The 11,418-nt window shown below is 36.2% G+C and overlaps 1 pseudogene; it reads right to left on the bottom strand.

The window, feature by feature from the left end:
- Positions 1–4,409: 4,409 nt before the first annotated feature.
- Positions 4,410–11,066, bottom strand: LOC116120261 (annotated as a pseudogene).
- Between the last annotated feature and the right edge of the window lie 352 nt (positions 11,067–11,418).

Here is an 11,418-nt window from a genome sequence, read left to right as displayed (position 1 = left end):
TATGAGGTAGCCTTAAGCCATCAAACCTCAACTAATCTTTAGAATCTATTGAAAAACCTACAAGCTTAATGGTTTAGGTAAGTACAATGTAATAGGTAACTCTAAAATTTGAACTCAAAAAATTAATAAAATTAGCAAATATCCTTAACCACCATGCCAATCCTTTTGCTTTGTCATCTCTTCTAATGGCCGCCACGGACAGTGCATTTCACTTGGTACTTTTCAGCCAATGTGAAGAACCGATCAAAAGTTTACTTAATATTGCCAAAAAAACAATCCTATATATGACAAAGTATGTACTTGATCTTGGTGTTGAGTAAAAGTTTATACAAAGTATTTATCATAAGAGTGATTTTCAGTCGGAACCAGGTTTATTATAGGATAATAAGGTAAATGAAAATTTTCTTTATAATCAAATTCTAACGACCAACACACAAACAACTATAAATTAGAATATTAAGTTAGAATCTTACCTTTATATATGTAAAATTATTATTAAAAAAATAAGTAAAAAAAAAGTGATGCTATTTGGCTCGCTTCCCAGAACAACCAGCTTTGAAATATTAATCAACTTAAATAACAAATATAAATATATTAAAATAACTCTGTTAATCCTATAATGGAACCGTTTCACTCTAGTAAAAGTAATAAGGGAAAACTTTTTCAATTGTTTTGTTGAATTTTTTGTTAGACAACTCTATTATTGAACAAGTCAGCATTGAGAGAACAATTAAGCTGTAACTTGAAAATTTTATTTGATAGTAAAACCAAACATTATCACCTTACTAAAGATTTATAACTTATAAATACATTTTTAGTTGTTATAGCTTCTCTCCCATATAATCACTTGTTCCATAAACAATCACTTTAAATATTTTTGAGAAATACTTTACATACATGATTATAAGAAGTAGTGGTTATAATAATCTATTTTAATAAAAAAAATTTATAAAAATAGGCTTTTGTAGCGTTGCAGAGTCAAAATACCGTTCACATATACAATATAAATTTAAATAAAAACTTAATTATTTTTTTATAAATTTAAAAATATTAAAATGGTAGGAAGTTGTCAACCAACGCTGATCAACAAAGTATAGAATAATGCTACACTTACACCATTTTTTTATACAATTTTGTAAACATCATGATGTAGTATATGCTACAATCACACAAATTCTATTATAATATTAAAAATTTAAAATAATTAAAATTTTATGTAATTGTGATATATGCCACATATGATGTAATGAAAATTGAGTGTGATGTAAGTGTAACATTAAATAATATTAACCTTACTAATCGCTTGTGACAAATGTCTATCTCATATATCACATCCGTTAATTCACGTCAGCCAGTTCCAAAACTCTAAAAAGAAAACAAAATTTGATTCAAAATTCCCCCTTCCCTTAAATATTTTCCCCCAAAAATAAAAAATATATATAATTAAAATTAATTTAAAAGAACAATAATTCCCATTAATCAATTCCCAAATCAGCCCGTAATTCCCACTAAGAAAAACCCAAGCGCAAACCCTCCACCGCCTCCAATTAGAAAATACCACTACCACAGCCAGCTATCATCTCCCACCATCACTTAGTCGCCAATTTTGTGCTGAAGAAAATAAACTCCTCTTTCATTGTTTGTGTGGTCCTTGTTCGCACCAAATTGAAGAACAGAGAACCTATACTGAAGACGGTGCATCATCTTCGCTGATGAAGTTGTCTCAAATGATGAAGTTCAACATTGCTTCTGTGTATGAGCAAAGATACCAACTTTGAATTTTCAAGCATCAAACATTTGTCATAAACGCACAGGTAATTTAAGGATCAATTTTCAAATGAAATAGAAATTAGGAATATGGAATTGCTTCTTATAAGAGAATCAGAACTTATGTCTGTTAAGCTAGTTTATTCAAAATTTCAAAATTTTGAATACCGATCAACCGCTAGTCATATCACCCGTTCTTTAATCATTTTAAAGTGAGTATTGCTAGGTCTTTCATCATACTCAAACAAAAGTCCGCGTTCCACACTTTCTACTTTCAACCTCTTTCTCATTCTTTTCATTAATAAACCTTTTGATGATCTTTTTTTATGATTACATTCCATTCATTGTTGTTTATCTGAATTTGGTTTAAACCCAAAAAAGAGATTCTGATAGCATGGTGCAACCAAAATTATTTCATGTTTGTAAGTCCTCTGTTACTCTCCTATTTTGAATATATAAAATAGACCACTGGGATTAGCTTATATGTTTTCTTTTTCAAAGATGCTAAACTTATAATGGAAGTTTTACTTTATTTATTTGATTGTTGCAGACTATTTGAGTAATTGTTTAATTCGTGTGTGGTTACTCTAAGCGTTGCATTTGTCATTCTTTGATTATAAGAAAAGATATATAACACAAGTTGAGATTCTGGGTTAGTTTTATAATGTCGAAATACTTAATATAATAATGATGAAATATATGTATGGTTTGAATATGTTTCTTCTTCAACTGATATTTGACTTCAAGAAAAAAATCAGGTAGCTCTCCTTAAACTTGCGTGAACAAACCTTTGATGCAGATTTAAAGTAGTATATTAAAGAAATTACAGACATGTTTGACCTACTCCTTTGTCCTGAAAATGGGGATAACCTTTAGGCCTTACTGTTCAAGTTGAGTTATCTTTATTCAACTTTGTTGGAAGCTTTTGTGTTGGAGAATTGGAGGTGCAGCAGCAGGCTTATGCTTGGTTCTGTTTATTTTTGGGTGGTGCAATTATGCTGGCTGTGCAGAAGGTTGTATAGGGTCATTGTCTACTGGCTGTGCAGATTTAGTAAAAGTTCTAAAATAGTACCCTATGGGATGTGGTTTGTAAGAAGCAGCAGCGTGACTGCAGCATTTTCTGCAGTTCTTGAGTTAAGTTTGCAGATTTTACGGATCAGCAAGTTCAAATGACTGCAGTTTATGTGTTTATAAGAGGGTGTGCCCATGGTGAAGCCATTTAATTAAGGAAGAAAATATATATGCTGCAATTCTTCTGGTTCTGGGAATGTGTGGTGAGTAGGAAAAGGTGTCATCGGGGTGGCAGCCTGTTGATTGCATTTTATACATTTTCAAGCAGATGGGTTATGCTGAGTTTATCGGATTGGATATGTAGTTTGTGTAGGCTGTCTTCTATGTTGTTTGTAAAGGTTGTGCGCAGTTTTGTGTCCAAAGTTGCAGATTCTAAGCTTTAATTGCTGCAGTCTTTGGTTGAACTCTAGTAGATCGTGTAGTATGTTGTTTGATGGAGGTATGGCAGGCCATGTAGTATCCAATTCAAGAGTTGTTCAATTTATCACGTATGATCTCTCATGCTTTGTTATTTTGATTTGGTATGCATGTGTGCAGCTTGTTCTCCTTGTGGGCACAAAGCTACAGCATGTGATTGCGACCTTGGCAGTTGTCTGTCTATTTCTTATTGCAGTCATTGCTCTGTGATCCCAATCTCAATTCGCCCGCAAATTCTAAAGCTGCTCGGATGTTTGCTCAATGACTGCTGAGCTGGACAGCGGAAATAGTGGGGCAGAGCTGGATAGCAGACTTACCACTTCCTTGGGCAGGGCAATTCGAGCCTGAAGGTATTAGGGCATGTTCTATCGACATTGCCATTTCATTATCCACTTTCAGGAGTTATTGAATTTATCATGTATTTCTCATGTCAACATTTCACATATGAATTGGAGAGCAATTTAATAATTTTGATCCATATTATAGTATGATTTTTCAATGTGTTTGTTTGTTCAACCAGTCAGAAAGTGCTTTAATTGTGGGTTTAACCAGCAAATGGCTAACAACAACAATGCATTAGCCTCATTGTTTGTTCCATATTTCCTATTAAATAGGAAAAAGTCTTTGTTACATATTTTGCTGTTTATCGATTCAATAATATTATTGACAAAATAAAAATTAAAGCAAGTCAATATGTTATTTTTCTCAAATATATCAGAAGTAGAGATGGAACAGAAAACTATTGTTGAGATTAATAATGTCTAACATAGATAAATAAGAGTACAAGGTGATGAAATGAGGGTCTAAAATGTTGAATGACAGCTTAATATTATTACATATAACTAAGCAAGGTGTTGACACATACACATTGACATGAGCACTCTTATGTACAGCCAAATTACACAAACTACTGCTTAGATGTGCCTCAAGCCAACAAAATCCTCATCATCATCATATTCTTCATCCACTAATAGCAGCTTCATTTTTCTCTCTCACCAAGCAATTTATGAGAAAAATTCCTAATTTTTGGTAGAAACGATTATCAATCTTAGCCCACCAATAGGTGATAGAACATCCTCATCTTATCATTATCATCATCATCATAACCTTCATCCACTCATAGCAGCTTCATTTTTTTTGTCCCACCAAGCAATTTATGAGAAAAATTCGTAATTTTTGACAGAAATGATTATCGATCTTAGCCCCCCAATGGGTGCTAGAATCATCACAGAATACCCAAAAATATGCAGCTCTGAAAGACAATGCATACATATATGCATATTTATTATCCAAGATAAGCTAAATCTCTTTGGTTTGTGGATGGCAAGCCACATCACACAGGAGAGCTGAGAGCATAAAAGCATAACAAAATTTTAATTGACAGTATAAAAATTTACAAGCTTTTGTAGTTTGGAAATGTCTAAGACAATGCTTACAAAATATATAATTGGGGCGAAAGCAAGCCCTCAAAGAATCCAAGCAAGTAACCAAAGAAAGGAACACATATACCAACTGCCATTGTAAATGCTGAATTAACAAATATTAAAAGAAATTACTTTATTAGTTTGTATTCCCTGGAGAGAAAAGAAAATAGTTGGGCAGGTACTTCGGGTAACAACGCGAAGAAAGAAGGTAGGTGTGAAATGCAACTTCTTCACCATAAAAGCTTCAAGCATATCAAACACAGACATTGCAAATATCTGCAATTTCCCAAACTAAGAGGAAGTAATGTTAAAACTTTTCCGAAATAATTCAGTTATAAAAGTAAAACTCGACAGATGATGAAGACTAAAGTGACTATTGAATTAGATTAACCTTGTAGCTTCCAATGACATGGACAATCACAAAATGTTACCTACAACAACAAGCCAAGTGGGTTTCTCTAATGTGATGAGGATGTTGTCATGGACATTGTTTCCGAAAATGTAGTAACCAACAATTGAGACTAGGAAGTAACACAAAGCTCCAACAATATATGCAACTGCTACTCCTTTCCACATTGGTCCTTTTGATGGATTCTCAAGAGTTAAGGGAATTGTTGCTTGGATCTCCAGAAATTTGGTGTTTTAGTTTTTAACAAATAGTATGTGAAGCTGTTCTTAAGCATTTTGTGAATTCTGGTACCTTAACGGATTTATTTCTATATATTTACGTTTTGATGTAACAACTCCTCCAAGTTAAATAAGTTTTCCTTAGTCAGTGACGCACCTTGTCCTTGATACTAACTTAAATGAACTTGTTCTAAGTTGCTTTGCTTTTATGAACAGCGAAATAATTTTATCAGCTAAGAACAATTTGTTTCGGGATGATAAAAATTTATCCCTCAGGTTTGGTCTAATGACATTTTAGTCCTGTGGAATTTTAATATTAATGATTTGGTCCTGAGGTTTGTTACTGACAGACACAGACTAAAAATGTAACTGAAATTTTGTACTAGATTAAAGTGTTATTAAAAATTAAATCAAATACAGGGATGAAATGGGTATATCCTTATTTCATTTGTGACTCGTTCTGCCATGCTTCAAATAAAATACCAATTTGAGCCGGGATTGCCCGACTTAGGCTCCATGTGTAACTAAAAAGTGAGGGTCTGGGCTCGGAAAAGGCTCACTTTCTTTACACCCTGGCCAGGCTTACCCGGGCTTTTTGGCCTTGGATATGATTGATAATTATTAAATTTAATACTTATGTTCGTGTTGGATTTGACTTTAGGTACTCTTAATTTAATCGGGTGGTCTCTTAATTTAAATGGCCGTCGTTGGCGGTCTAACTCTTTAGTCGTTTCTGATGATCAGATCTAGTCTTTTATAGCTGTTGATGACTAGATCTGACCGTAGATCTGACATTTTCTGACCAACCAGATCAACACACCACTGCCTAGATTCGACCAGTCTGAGTCGTAACGACAGATTCTGACGGTAATGGCCAGAATCTAGCACTGTGGTGGTAGGAGTGTTTTTATCATTTTATAAATTGGGTGTTTTGTAATTATTAACAAAGCCAAGCATATTTTCATCCACATTGTCTATTGTTTTGGGGCAAAATTGAACAGAAATTTGGATTACCGAAGTAATATTTTAATACCAGCCTCCCCCCAGGTAATATTATTCTCGGTGATTTACCCCTTTTTTGGCATTGTTTATCATCTTATTTTCTGGTAATATTTTCGTACAAAATATCAAATACGGTAACTTGCTCAATTAAACAAATATTACCCTAGTTAAAAAATTTCAACACGATCCAAACGCCCATGTAGTTACAAAATAAATCTGATTTGGCAATGCAAGTCATTATCCTCAGTAAGTAATCTCAACCATTCAGTTTTTACGTACAAACTAACACAAAGTTACAATTTCTGGACCGTATGATCTGCGGAAAAGTGAAAAATGCAGCCGTTTAATCTCTAGTTCTTCTTTCCTTATATCTAAGTAATCTGCTACTGATACGTTTACAAGTCCTAAAACACTTGTAAACATGAGTGGACAAGGAATTACAAGTCCTAAAACACTGGGAGTGTGGAGTGTGGAAAACATTGGAGGAGATTCGGCCCAAGCAAGTCCCAAGGGGAGAGAGAGTCCAGCACTTCGGCCCCAAACCATTCCAAGTCAAGCCAACAAAGGAAGCTCAAGTCCACCAGAGAGAAGCCAAGTATTGAAGTAAGCCCATTCGGCCCAATTCTCATTCCAAAGGGGAAAGTCCACTTGAACCTTATTGGATCCAATTGCAAGATCTTCAAGGCCCAATCTCTTGCACCCTTATTAGTAGACTTAATTAGATCATTGATCAAGTTTTGGGCTAATAAAGTGAGTTTTTTTCAACTAATATGGTGGTTAAAGACCTGAACCTAGAATTAGGTCCCTTTTTTGCATTAAATGGGTATGGTCTAATTTGAATGGAAGGCTTGTTATTTTTGTGTAATATTTATTATTTTTCATTTTCTTATGTATTTGTTGATTACTCTTTAACCTTGTAATTGTCTATATAAAGGCAAACTATTCTCCTGTAAAGTTAGTTCATGAAAATTATCAAAAACTTGGTTTAACCATTGAGAGAACTTTGTGTTCTTATTAAGATTTCTTTATCCAAGTCTTGGCAAGGAGATTTGGTGGTGAATCGATTCAAGTTGATGGAGAATTCCTTTATGCTTGAAGTGTTCATCTTGTCTTAACCTAAAATTTGCAGTAAGTGCAACTTGCTTCCATTGTGTTTTGGCCGAATTTGAGCTTGAGTTTAGGGCATATTTTGTGTTGTTTGTTGTTGAAAATTGGTTGGATTTGGATCATTTGGTATCAGAGCTTAGGTTGTGAATTGGAGTAGGATTGATTTAGGATAAAGAAGAAGGTGGCCGGATTTTGGAGTGTACATTGCCGGATTTGGGTTCTTTAGCCTAAGTGTTTTCAAAACTTCTCTTGTTACAAGTGAATGAACAATTTTTCTCTCTCATCAAACACTATTCCCAACCAAATCCCTTACACCTTGTTCCTTGTAACCAAACCCATGCCAACTCACCCAAACCTAACCAATTCCCTCCAAAGTCAACTAAACCCATTCCTTTACAACCAAACCTAAACCCTTAACCCAAACCCTAAACCCTAAACACAATTAAATTTACCTAATCTCATCTCCATAAACACCATTCCTTAGCTAATCACAAAAACATCTTACATAACACTATTCACAGAATACTTACACTTAACCAAAAACACCAAAACACATACACTTGACCTTTCCCTCCCATTTTCCATTTTTCTTTAACTTTCAAAAAGTTACTGTCATCCAGAGTTACTGTTCACAGTAGCTAAACTTTTAAATTCTCATGGAAAACAAGTCCCTTCGTCCCCAATTCCACCCCCAACACTATGGGAAAGTGCCAACAAAGAATTCAAGAAGAACTTGAGAAGTAAAGAAAAAATGTCAAGCATGATGGAGTTGATGGTTAACATGTCAAGGACATTGTCAACCTTTCACAAACCCAAACTACTTTTGAGGAAACCCACCACCACCCCCACGGGATGGTCGCCCACACTACCACAACGAACCATCCTTAGGACACCATTGTTTAGGAAAACCTAGGAGATAGTATGATTCATCTAGTGAATCCGAAGTGCCTAGGGGGAGAAAGTTTGTGTTAGGGGTCTTAAAGTAGACTTACCCGAATTCATGGAAGTCTGACCCAAATGACTTCATTGATTGGTTGCTGAGATTGAGCGGGTATTTGAATTTAAGGGCTACAATGATGAAAAGAAGGTAGTAAAGTAGCAATATTAAGTTCAAGGTATGCCTCCTTGTGGTGGGAAAATACAAGGAAGAAGAGAGAAAGAGAAGGGAAGGCTAGAATTAGATCATGGGAGAAATTGAAGAGAGTGTTGAATAAAAGATTTTGCCCGATACACAAACGACCTTTATCTTAAGCTCCATAATTTGAAGCAAGGAGATAGAAAAGTTGAGGAGTATATCGGAGTTTGAAGGGTTGATGTTGAGAAGTGATATTCCCGAAGAGAAAGAGCATACAATTGCAAGGTTCATCGGCGGTTTGAGTAAGGACAGCATACAAGCTGAGTTGCAAGCTTACCATTCCTTTGGGGATGTTTGCAAGCTGTCCACAAGATGAAAAGCAATTGAAGAGCATGAAGTCCTTGGCCCCAAGAGCTCTTTAAGGAAAGTAACTACCAAAGGGATTCACCTCCTACACAAACCATATGTGCACCTATGGCTTATGATAAGAACAAGGCCAATGAAACACCAAAGGAGAAAACAGGTTTTGTGAAGAATGATGTCCACGGCCTGATTTGAGAACAAGAAATGTTTCAAGTGTCAAGGTTATGGCCTTTCCAAGCAAATTGTCCAAACCAAGAGTTATGACTCTTAGAGAGATAAAAGGATTGATGATGCTTGTCAAAGGGATTCTAGCGAAGAAGAGGAGTAGAGTGAAAGTGGAGAATGAGTTATTGAGGAAGCTGATAGTGGAGAGATGCTTATGCTCAAGAAGTTGCTGCATACTCAAGTAACCCCCAAGAGAACCAAAAAGGAGAACTTGTTCCATAAAGGTGCACTATTAAGGGAAAAGTTTGTTCAATGATCATTGATAGTGGGAGTTGTACCAATGTTGCTTCCACCAAACTTGTGGAGAAATTGGGGCTGCTGGTTGTGGATCATTCTCACCCGTACAAGTACAATGGTTGAGCAATGGAGACACCTACAAGTAATCAAGCAGTAGTGGTACCATTCTCCATTGGGAGGAGCTATTCGGTGAGGTACTTTGTGATCTATCCCATGGATGTTGCAATCTTTTACTTGGAAGGCCATGGCAATATGATAGAAAAGTGATCCATGATGGCCGCAAGAATACATACTCATTCAAGCTCAACAAGAAGTCTATTACCCTTGCACCCTTAGCCCCCACCCAAGCCATTACCAAGCCCCACACAAACAACTTCCAAACACTTTCCCAACACCATCCAAGGACCAACCGTAAAACCTCTTCCTAAACAGCACCCAATTAGAGAAAGCTTTCCTAAAACACAAACCTCTCATTGCCCTCCTTATAACCGAGACAAACCAAGAGAGAGGCAACCTGAATTTCACCCGAAAGTTCACCATCTCTGGATGAATTTGCGGATGTTTTTCCTAGTGAGTTACCAAGGGGTTTACCACCACTTAGGGGAATAGAACATCACATTGATTTGGATCCCGGTGCCCTCTTCCCAATAGGCCGCATATAGGTGCAATCCCAAAGAGTCAAGAGAGCTTCAAAGACAAGTTGAGGAGTTGATTTCCATGGGATTTGTGAGAGAAAGCATGAGCCCTTGTTCAGTTCCAGCCTTGCTTGTACCGAAGAAAGATGGCACTTACCGGATGTGTATTGATAGTCGGGCCATCAATCGGAAACATCAAGTATAGGTATCCATTCCACGGTTGGATGACATGTTGGATGAGTCTCATGGTGCAACCATCTCTCAAAAATTGATTTAAGAAGTGGTTACCATCAGATTAGAATGAAAGAGGGAGATGAATGGAAAACGGCATCAAACCAAGGGAGGATTGTATGAATGGATGGTGATGCCTTTCGGCCTTCCAATGCACCAAGCATTCATGAGGTTAATGAATGAGGTACTCCAACCTTTCATTGGAAAATTTGTGGTTGTATATTTTGATGATAATTATATAGACATTGTGAGGATACATGTAGAACACCTTAACTAGTGCTTGAGTTATTGGGGCAAAAGAAGTTGTATGCTAAGCTTGAAAAATGTGAGCTATTTATGAAACAATTAGTGTTCTTGGGTTATGTAGTTTCGAGAGAAGGAATTAAGGTAGATCAATCCAAGGTAGAATCCATTCAAAATTGGCCTAAACTCGGTTCAATTACGGAAGTTAGAGTTTTCAGGTTTGGCCTCTTTTTACCGTAGGTTTGTCCCTAATTTTAGTCCATTATGGCTCCCATAACTGAATTTTGAAGAAGGGATCTTTCGAGTGGACTAAGGCAGCAAATGAAGCTTTTAATTTGATTAAAAGAAGTTGTGTGAAGCTCCCATCCTTGCCCTAACGATTTCAACCAAGTGTTTGAAGTAGATGCGATGCAAGTGGTGTTGCATTGGGGCAGTTTGAATCATCCAAGAGGCCAATAGCATATTTTAGTGAGAAGCTTAGTGATTCAAGGAGGAAGTATAGCACTTATGATAAGGAGTTTTATGTATAGTGAGGAACTTGACCATTGGAGGCATTACCTTCGGCCGAAACAATTTGTCCTCCATTCGGACCACCAAGCTTTGCGGTTCATCAATGGGCAGCGTAAACTCAACACAAGACATGCTGAGTGGGTTGAGTTCATCCAATCCTTTTCTTTTGTGCTGAATTACAACAAGGATCACACAATGTTGTAGCCGATGCACTCTCTAGAAGGTATGCCTTACTTTCTTTGCTTGATCTAGAGTTCTAGGTTTTGAATAATGAAATTGTGCTATGAGGAAGATTTGGAGATGAAAACATGCATAACTGAATGTGGGGAAACCTGGTTTTGAGAATTATATTATGCATGATGGGTACTTGTTCAAGGGTAGAAGATTATGTGTCCCTAAGGGTAGTTTTAGAGAACTAATTATGAGGGAAGCACATAGTGATGGGTTGGCGGCCATTGGGGTTACTAAGACTTTAGAAACCATC

This window comes from Pistacia vera, unplaced genomic scaffold, assembly GCF_008641045.1.
Source record: "Pistacia vera cultivar Batoury unplaced genomic scaffold, PisVer_v2 Contig126, whole genome shotgun sequence".
Taxonomy (NCBI): domain Eukaryota; kingdom Viridiplantae; phylum Streptophyta; class Magnoliopsida; order Sapindales; family Anacardiaceae; genus Pistacia; species Pistacia vera.
This window is presented reverse-complemented; position numbering and strand designations above follow the sequence as displayed.